Below are 10,483 nucleotides of genomic sequence, written 5' to 3' on the forward strand. Positions count from 1 at the left end.
ATCTTATCATCCCCTAGAACGTGATATTTTTTTAACCGATGCTTCCTGCAAAAATTGCAACATGGAATTTCCATGCAAAAATGGCGTAGCAGCGAAGAGGTTAAATAAAATCAGTCGCGATTCTCCGTTCCACGTTTATGCATTCCAGCATAAAAATGCGCTTTTTGCGCTAACATTCCCGCAGAGTCGTTAACTTTCGAAACGAAGTAACATAAGTTCCGCAGAAAGGGACAAAGCAATAGCGGTCCGGACACGGATGAGAAGTTTCAAATTAGAATTCCATGGAGATGGTAATTGCATGCATCAACGGGGAACACTGCTCGTAGGAAACTTTTAATTTGGTCATTGAATTAAATGAGAATGGCGCGTTTATGCGCATATGTTTACGTAGGCGCACGCGCTTGGCTATCGGCCGGGGATAAACAGTTGTCTACGATATTCCAAAAAGAATCGAACTTTTCGTGCTGCGGTCGTTTCGTCCAACGACTTTTAAAGTATGGCGAAACATTGTCCTAGAATCGTAACCAGCAGTAATCTTCTAAATAAACGTTCGAAAATTGCTATCCCTGTTTAATAGCGAATCACACGAGTGTACGATTGAATTTGGAAATCAAATTCTTTATATAAATTTTTCGGAAGAAAAGTAATCCATAGCCGTATTTGTTCGAATTCCCTTCAAAGTGTACGTAAAAAATGTAATTCTGTCGAGTTCATTTTTCGAGGAGTCGTGTTAAATCGACTAAATTTTCTATACATGTACATTTTCTATACATTTACCCTAATATCGTCAAAGAGTTAGCTTTGGGTCTAGTTGCGCTGGAATATTCAAATTATTTGCACATATATGCACAGTATACGTGGACACATGTCCGTGGCATACGTACATATATGCGTACATATATGCGTACATATCCCAGACGAATAAACAGTCACGTACGATATTACTGGTTAGCGGAATCAAATTTCCGTTACTTCGATCCTGGGTTTCCCTGATCCTATCGCCTTACTGGCATACGACGAGAGCTATACAGTAACATACAGATATACCAAAACCGTACCAGCTTCCATACTGTACGCGCCAGCGAAACTTGTCTGCTAAATATACCTCTGGTTAGATTACAGACGAATCTTTAAAACGAAACGTTAATTCTGACCGGTCGTGAATCGAGACCAGCCGTGGTTGAACTTTGTTTCGATCCAGGAGAATCAATTACTACTCAAACATATTTTCCGGAGGCAGCGTTGCTTGGATTTGTCAGAGGGAACTCGATTTAAAATGATAAAAGTTGTAGTGGAAAGTCGAGTCGATTAAATCAGATTTTCGTGGTAGACACGACATACAGGTTGAAATCAATAAAAATACTTGAAATCGTTCAATTCATTACAGCTACACGAGAAATATACAAGATCAAAATATAATTGAATTCATACAAGATTCGAGTTTCCACGAGAAATCCGTCCATCTTTCAAACGACTTGTTATTGATTTGTTATTGACCACTAGTCAAGGTATTATTAATCGTCAGTCCTTAATGGGGTGGCGCGTAACCATAGAGCCAGAGAATTAACTGAAAAGTATCGAGGTGGTGAGTTTGACAAAGTCCGTGCACCGTCTAACAAGGTCATCGAGACCATCGAGCCGTTCAGCTCCACCTTCCCTTACCTGGGAAGCTGAGATTAGTACCAGAACTCTGTTCATCCTACGATGATGGAGTCTGAGCTTTCATTTGTGCTCCCATCAGCCCTCCTTTCTCGCACAATTCCCTATTACTCCCGTCTCCCCGTCCGTTCACCTTTCCTTTCCAGCGGGAACGAAGATGGAGCGCGTTGCACTCGAATATCTTTAAATTTTTATCGAAACGGACTGATGCATTTTACCATCGAGAAACAACGTCTTCTAACCGAATATAGAAGTATATAGTATTTTATGGAAACGTACGAATCATGACAGTTGGAAATTTGAACCACAGAAATACGATATCGCAGTGGTACGGATACTCCATTGAGACGATAGCACGTGATCAAGAGGCTCGGCGGGAAACACCGATACGTAATTGTTAAAGAAAATACTTGGGCTGGATCCGACAGTTTTATATTTTTTTATACATGTATATCTATAAAGTGTCTCTATACGTTGTCTCGAGGAAATATACGAGACGCGATCAAAAAGTTTCCGGTCTAGATCTATAGAAAGAGTCCGAGTGACTGAATCAAATTGGGCCATCCCCTTTTCAAAGTAGTTGCCACGCGATGCGATACTCCAAGTGCTTCTCTTATTTTTCGAATGTTCCTTGGGAGAGCACAAACGACGTTTCAACAATCGAGGCCGCGTAAGATGGAAAATTCTACAGCATAACCCAGAAGATTCGGAACCAATCGAACCCACTAGCCAACTTTTCATCTCCGTACCGTACATTACTATACAGTGATCTAGCCAGAGAGTAAACCCTGTGTATTCCTAGGCGAACCAAACGTTTATCGAGCACTGCATCTTGCAGCAACGATGCGATTAATAAATAAATTAATTAAAATGTAAATATCGCAATAAACAATCATCTAACCGGAATCCTCGATAACGCGTTAAATCGCGTATCCAGCAGTCGCGCATGAGCGTCTCGCGAACCGTCCTTCGGGATGATTCCGATCGATGTCGGTACTTGAAAGGAAGTCAGCAGGTGAAATTCGATCTCGCATGCGACAAGGCTCCTTCAGGCCTGCGGTCGCAACGGCCCAATTGTCCTCGTTACTTTGTCATTATGGCGTCGTCGGGAAAGTTTTGCGATATTCTTAATGATCCACGGCGCGATTAAGAAGGACAATGATTAAGAAGGGATAACATCTTGGGATTCGCGGTGAGACTGAGAGACGGTGAGATTTATCGGTAGCTAACAAAATTTGCCGGGTTTGAAATAAATTCATCAGCGATCGATAAATCTCGCCGATAAATTTACCGATCAATGTACCACGAATAATAGACACGTTGCTCCAGTTTGGAGGCTAGAACAAACTTTCACGTGAGCTGAAATTCTTCTTCTTTATTTACGAAGACTGGTGCATCGAACGGCAGGCAGGGACTGTACAATGTCTCTGGCAAGAATCTTTCGAACGCTCTCGAGCAATCGATGATATTTGACTCGCAAAATATCCCTTTCTTCTCGCGGGATCCGTACTTTGACGGATGCGAAACGGTTGCGAGAAGGTGAGCGATGGAATGCATTTTGAAACGCGTGACGTACTTCCGTAACACGTTTCCTCTGTCAGCGAGTACGCGTTACGGTGACAGGTGATCTCAATGAAACGGACTTTTGTGAGAATATTTCGCGCGAGCCCGATCTCCGTTCCTCTGATGCCACTTTAATTCTCGATACTCGTAACTATTACTGCGAGCAATACTTTCGTTCTGCTATCGTTGAGACGATATTGGTTCAGTTTGTAATGGAGTTTATTTGTAAATAGAAACACGTACACGTATATATTTTTATATTATTTACTCGCGACTATTTGCTCGTTACTCACACTACATATTATCGTTAGATAGTATGTAAATTAAATGTTATTAGAAAATTGTCTAAAATAACGTACATACGAGTGTATTAAAATTGACAAACGTTTCGAATCGGCTGAAAACTTTTCGATGGTTCGGCCTGCGAGTGGCGCACGTGCGCCGCCATTTATCTGACATAATTTCAACTTAAATACGTTTCGAGTGCAACTAATGCGCTTGCCCGTGGCGATGATATTAATATATCCAAATGCAATTTTGACAGATCTACGTAATTGTGGCTAATGGAGGAGGACGTATTTATGGGATGGACGTGTAGAATATGACCGAATTTACTCGCACACACGTATGGTACACGTGTGTACATGCACCGCCCTCCCTACGATCCATCCTAAGGGAGCCACCTCCTGCACAATTCAAAAGACCGATCTGTAAATCGCAACAAAATGCATGGACGCAAACTGCAGCGAATAAAAATTCTTTCAGCTGAAACGAGGCTGTATTTAACCATTTCCGGTGAAATTGTTTGAAACGTGACTCTTTGGTACCCCGTTACAAAAATAGAACGTTAATATGTATATAATTTTAATAATTAATTTTAATAATTAATTTTAATAATTAATTTTAATTTCGTCTGGTTGATAACGTTTCATCTGGTGTGAAATAGAGATTAAAACGGTGGATGGGTGAGACGAGTTTGATGAATACGTCTAAGCGGAATTGACACGGGATCCAGGACGATTTCGGGTTGTATATATGGGGACGTGCAGAGTGTGTAATAGGTCCAAGGGATATAGGATGGAACGTAACTCAGCATCAGAGCTAGCCGGCGCGGCGACGGTGCGGGCCAGAAGCGAAGCCAAAGTCGGATTCAGCTTCGCCTGGCGTTCCTGTATTACAGTAATCCCAAGCAACACGCTCGCAGAACACCCCCCCATAGATATCCTATACAGGACTGTGTCGCGGCCATTCCACTTGCCAGTTACTTTGAGGTCGAACAACTTGATCTCCTCTCCTCGTTCGATTTCGGACTCGTTCCCTCCTACCAGTCATCTTAATCGCGTTAATTCCTCTCGTTTCGTCCCTCCTTCGTCGTTATTTCAATGCGAATTATACGTGAAACGCGCCGTACATATGGCGCATACGACTCGAATGTCTCGATAGCCAAGATACCAGAATTTTTCTTCAAAATTTCGATACACATTTGTATGAAAATTAAAATAAAAGTATACGAGTTAATCAAAGGAGCGATCTTTAAAGGGACTCTATACTTTACGATGCTGATATTCCTTGGACGAAGCTTAATTAACATGGAAATCGTAGCGTACAGTAGCATCGGAAATTGCCACGGTGAGCCGCGGCTAAGATTAATCGATCCTTTGGAAACTTTTAAGTAACCTGTTCTATTTTATCAAGCGCGGATTTCCACGATTTAAGGGACTCGAAGTTTATAGATGCAGACCACCTCTTCTTAGTCGTAGTTGCTATATTACCATACCCAGCGAGGATACTAAAACTCTGATGGAAAAATTCCAATCGATGAAATTCCATGAATTTCAACGAAGCATGCGAGCTTTCATTCGTGAATGCAACAAAATACACCGAATGTTCGACTTGGCTTCCAGCACGAACAGTTTTGAAAAATAAAATCCATTCCGAGGATTTTCCGTCGATATCACGATCGAAATAAACAATGGAAAGAGGTACGATTAACGATAAAGATACTAATAATTGAGTTCCTCTTTTATCTCGACTGTGATCTTCCGGGAGCGTGCATACTTGCTTGGATTAACGCGAAATCCTCCGACTCCGACTCCGACTCCGACGAACGTCGTCGTTCCGGATAACGTTTCCCGAGGGCGTTCGGATCTTACGAGACGTCGGCGTCGCAGACTTTGGCATTCGCTCAAGGAGGATACACTCTCGACTGCTTAACCTAGGCTGCTCGTAATGAGTTTACTCTCAACAATACCGTATCCAGTTTGCTTTCGCATGCGTTCATTAACGTTAACCCCCGGAACCTTAACACGCGGACTTTGCGTCGCGGAAGTTCGATGGAAACCAATCCGCTCGCAGACGAGTTTTAAATGGATTTTAAAGAGATTTCGGAATCCTCGTCGGCCACTTGGCTCCCGCAGAATTATTTCAGCCGCGACGTAATTGCGGAAGTTGAGTAAATTCGCTTCGCTCCACCTATTACACCTTCGAATCGCGTTTGACGCTCTCGCCCTCTGCAAACTACGAACAAGGTATTCCGATCGAGACAACGAGCACGTGAAAAAAACAAAAAAAAAAGAGAGAAAAACGCAGTTCAAGATCCCTCGATAATACTTTGCTCCGCGTCGCGCTATTTCTTGCTCGGTACAAGAAGAGCAAACTTGTTTCATTCGGTATATAATTATGCCGTTTCGCCATTCGTTCCATCGCGAACAAATCCTTTGACGACGATCATCAATCTTTTCTTTCGATTCGCTTAGAAATGGCTCCCTGCGAGCTCTCCTGCTCCTATATCCATTTTCCTTCGGATACTCTGCGTCCTGCACACTCCCTCCCCCCCTTTCAGGCTACTCGAATAATTCACCAGGCAACTCGGGACCACTCGATCCATCCGGTCTGTATTCTTCATTCTTTCCTTATATTTCATTACGTATCATCGAGTACGAGAGATTACCAAACTAAGAGTACCAATTATAAACGTGATATCTTTACGTTTGAAATAAAAATTTTTTTTTATGGCTAATCGGTTTAGCGCGTGAGATCCCAAGTTTTGCGCGACGGGGAATAACGTGAAAAGTCTTTGGGGCTCGGAGAAAAAGATAATAACGAGGCCAGAGAAGTAAGTGGCATGTACGTTAAAGTCGTTTAGAGTGAAACTGCTACTTGGAAACTTTTTATCTTTGATTAAACGATTAAACCATGAAGGAGCCGAAGTTAATCGACCGTAGTTGGAAAGCAGTTCGCATTAAAACCGACATTCGTTGTTCGTCAAGGGAATACTTGTTTTACTTAATTATACAGGCTGGAAAACTTGTACCGGGTGCTCCGACGCACGCGTTTAATTAGACGCACGTCGAGTAATTAGAGGAATCGGGCCAGACGCTAGATGGACGAACGATCCACCGGCTTTGTTTCGTTCATTTTGATTGTGTTATCGGTGAACGGCGATGGCGAAATTGTAATATCGTACCAAGAAGAGCAAACCAAGGGAAAAAGCTGATTACACGAATGGAAAGAGAATAGATCGCGACAAGTGTGGATGAAAAAATGTTCGAGTCGAAGGCGTCAACATCGATATCAAGAGGTTCGTAAGTTTCTACTCAATTAACCCGATGTCCCAGTCGAGCGTTTCGAATCCAAGATGGTGGAAAAAATGGAGTCACTTTAGAAAGAGGATTCCAGTTGGAGCGAGTTAGCCGGTCCCATTACAGCCGAAGCACAGTGTCTCGCGGCGTTCAAAAAGTAGCCCGCTTCCAAAAGTCCATTTCCAGACCTGACCTCGGCTAACCCTCGAGCACTTACAGTTCTGCCAGTTGAAATAGCTCCGGGGTTGATACAGGAAAAAGGAGAAAGACCTTGCTCGCTCGATGAATCATCTGGCTAGAGAGATTGCGGTAGGAACGTAGCACTCTTTGTCAGAGCACCGGTACTTTGAGACCGTTTGGTATGCGTTTGCTGACACGGCCTCGGCTATCCTGCGGTATTCCTTGCATAATTATTAGCCTTCTTATCTGCTCCTGACCATAATACGGAATCGCTGGCGTCACGTACGCTGCGATTTTTCCGTCACGTAGCGCCGAGACTTTCTCGCAGGAAATCAATTTCAACTAGTACCATCCGCGATCATGTAGAAGAATTCGCCGAGAGAAGACATGGAAATGGTACTCGAGTCGTCGATTCGAAGCTCGGTAGCGGAAGTAATAAATTCGAAAAGTCCTCGTCCGCCGTGGAACTCGCGAGGCTTCCGTAACAATGCACGTAGTAAATATTTCGACGTTAAAAGTAAGACGAGCCGACACGGCAATCTTGCTCCTCTCGGGGCAGCAGCTTCGCATTTTTAATTACTTGGAAAGTCGAAGGAGTTGTGGCTGGGTAGATTGCGCATACCACAGCCGTACCGACCGACGAGTTCGCTGGGAAAGCAACGTAACAAGATCTCATTGTTACTAATTCGAATTACCGTGGCCAACGTGCAACTTTGTCCAAGTATCCCCGACAACCGGCGAAGTTGGCCGCGGAGAGGTTCGGTATCTGTTGAAAAATGCCGGAACGACGCGACGCGACGTTCTTGATGCCGCGTCGCTAACAGAAACATCGTTCTCGACCGTGACGAGAATGAAGCTTCGTTGCTTGGTCTCGGTAGCCCGTGTCGCGTCACGTTGTTTTCCACTGCCGCGAACGACAAGACCACTCGAATGACTAACAAAGTTTCGTCGTCTTTCGAGGAGAGAGAGAAACGCGGCCGGTTATGCTCCAGAAAATAATTACCGCCACTTGCCTCGACAAAGCTGCTCTTGTAAATCAGGATTTAAGTCGTTTACGCGCGGATGTGCCGCGAGTACCTCCACTTCGGACCGGATACCGGGACACCATTAAAACTTTGCCTTTTTATTCCGAGGAGGGAAATATCTTGCTCGAGTGCAAACAATAATAATCGATATCCGTTCCTTGTAAAGTCTCTAATCGATTAGGTTTATCAGTTTTTCTAACAATTCTCGCTCGCTTTTCGAGGAAATGGAAAAATAAAATAGGAACGATGATGTAGAACACGATACGAGGAATATAATAAAGAAAGAAAGAAAGAAAGAAAGAAAAGCAATTGAGAGTGGTCTGCGAGATCCTACCACCGATTCCCTTCCCTTCCCTTCCCTTCCCTTCCCTTCCCTTCCCGTTTCCAGCCTTCTCAGCCCTTTTCAGAACCACCATATCAGGTTCCCCTAAACAACAGTATAACAGGTCGACGAGATTAATAGCGATCAACGTGTTTCATGAAAGAGTAAAAATTACTGTCAGAGATTCTTTGTTCTCTACCACTCTCCATTTCCCTCTTTGCGCCATTTCTCTATCCCGCTCTGACGCACGCACGCGGGCAATACCCGCTTCTCTCTCTGGCTAACGGCACGAAAAGCGGATTTCGCTGCTAAGCAGATGGAAATTCAGGCGATGCGAGCGCGGTAATGCACCTCTCTGCATCGTATATCGGCAAAAGCGAGAGAGGATGTGTGAGAAGATGGAAGAGGAAATCGGAAGCGCGGGGAAAAAAAAGAAGAGAGCTGAGGGTAGACGAGGAAGCAGAAGGGTAGCAGAAATGAAAGTATCGGGGGGAGGAGAGAGAGAGAGAGGCCTGGTCTGAGAGGGGAGAAGGGTGTTGGAAAGAAAAAGAAACAAATAAAGCATATGGAATAGAAATGAATGGGAACAGAATGATGGTGGAGAAAGCGTGCACTGCGTAAGCAAAGTGAGCCGGGATTGGCTCGAATCAGAAGAAAATGTTCGACCGATTGCTTCGCCAACCATCTATACTTTTTTTTTCATTTATTTTTCTTTTTTATAATTCTGGTGAAAATCGATGGAACGATTTGAAATTTCACAAAATTCTCACTTGTACTAATAGAAAAAAGTCGTAGATGTTTCAGATTTCAAATTTTGCTATTTCAATTATTGCTTAAGTATTATTTGCAATTGTTGAAGCGAACGAATACCAATAGTTGAATAATCGATTATGCAATATGGATGGAACGAACAACTTTTCCAACGTCGTGTTCGCTTGGTTTGCGTTATTTACGGGAATTCTCGCTGTTACGTCCCAGCTGGTGTTCGTAACGTTGTTATTAACGATTCAAATTAATTATTAGAGAGCGAGGATAAACGAAAAGAGTTTATTTAATCGATATCGATCGATACCAAACACTGACACTGTTTCGAATCCCATTAAAATCCATACTACAATGATTTCTATCGAAAGTTTAACAAATATTTAGTACTGAAATCTTCTATCGCTCTAACGTGTTATTTTAAATGAGATTTAATGAAAAAATAAAGAATATACGGGAATGAAATAGAAGAAAAATAATTATCATTTGAAATAATAGGATCGAAATAGTGGCCAGGTTTGAAACGAACAAATATAAGATACTCGATCTAATAAGTAAACGTTCCAAGGATTATTGAATTATTTAACAGATTGCAAGCACGTCTCGTCAGAAATTACCTTACGTCTCGAATCGTAGATTCTCCATTGCTGCGTTTCTCTTTGTGAAAATAGAACCAGCAAAGCAATTATCAAACCCGTGGCAATAAAATCGGAGAGTCCTGGTACAAAGCGATAAACAAATTCAATTCGCCGAGAATTAAAGTAACGAGCGGCCCTCTAATTAGCGACGTTATCGCGATTACATTAATGCATCATGAACGTGACAAATAACGAACATACTCGTTCGTTTTCCGCTTTACAATGCGTCGTTTTGATTACAACACTAATTCTCGAGAAACTCCCCAGCGACCCACTGAATCAACAGCCATTCTAACGGAGGGAATTTCTATACCGAATACTGGTATTTGCGAGCGGTGCAATTATTTCGGGGACCTTCCACAAAATTGTGCATACAAATCAATCGTCGGTTAATTTATGCCTACCGATAGAGTGCGTGGGATTGTTTATCGGTGAGATACGGTTCCAAAATTCCCTCGTCATTTCGTTGTAACCAACTGTTAGGCGTACGTCTATACTTTGGTACACATGGACGAGGAAAGGTGCAGGTAGACAGACCGATTCTGGTGTCTAATTAATATTCGAGGATACGAGCTACCCAACAATTTATACGTTGTTATTTTCATCAATGTGCTTGGTATCTTTCAGCTTTACCTAATCAAACGAAGCTCCGACGATCTACCGAATATTTAAATAAATATTAGAATAATAGAATAGTAAATAATAGAATAATAGAATAACTATTAAAATAGGGCCTACCTGAGATCCTTTCCT

Source organism: Hylaeus volcanicus, unplaced genomic scaffold, assembly GCF_026283585.1.
Source record: "Hylaeus volcanicus isolate JK05 unplaced genomic scaffold, UHH_iyHylVolc1.0_haploid 12102, whole genome shotgun sequence".
Taxonomy (NCBI): Eukaryota; Metazoa; Arthropoda; class Insecta; order Hymenoptera; family Colletidae; genus Hylaeus; species Hylaeus volcanicus.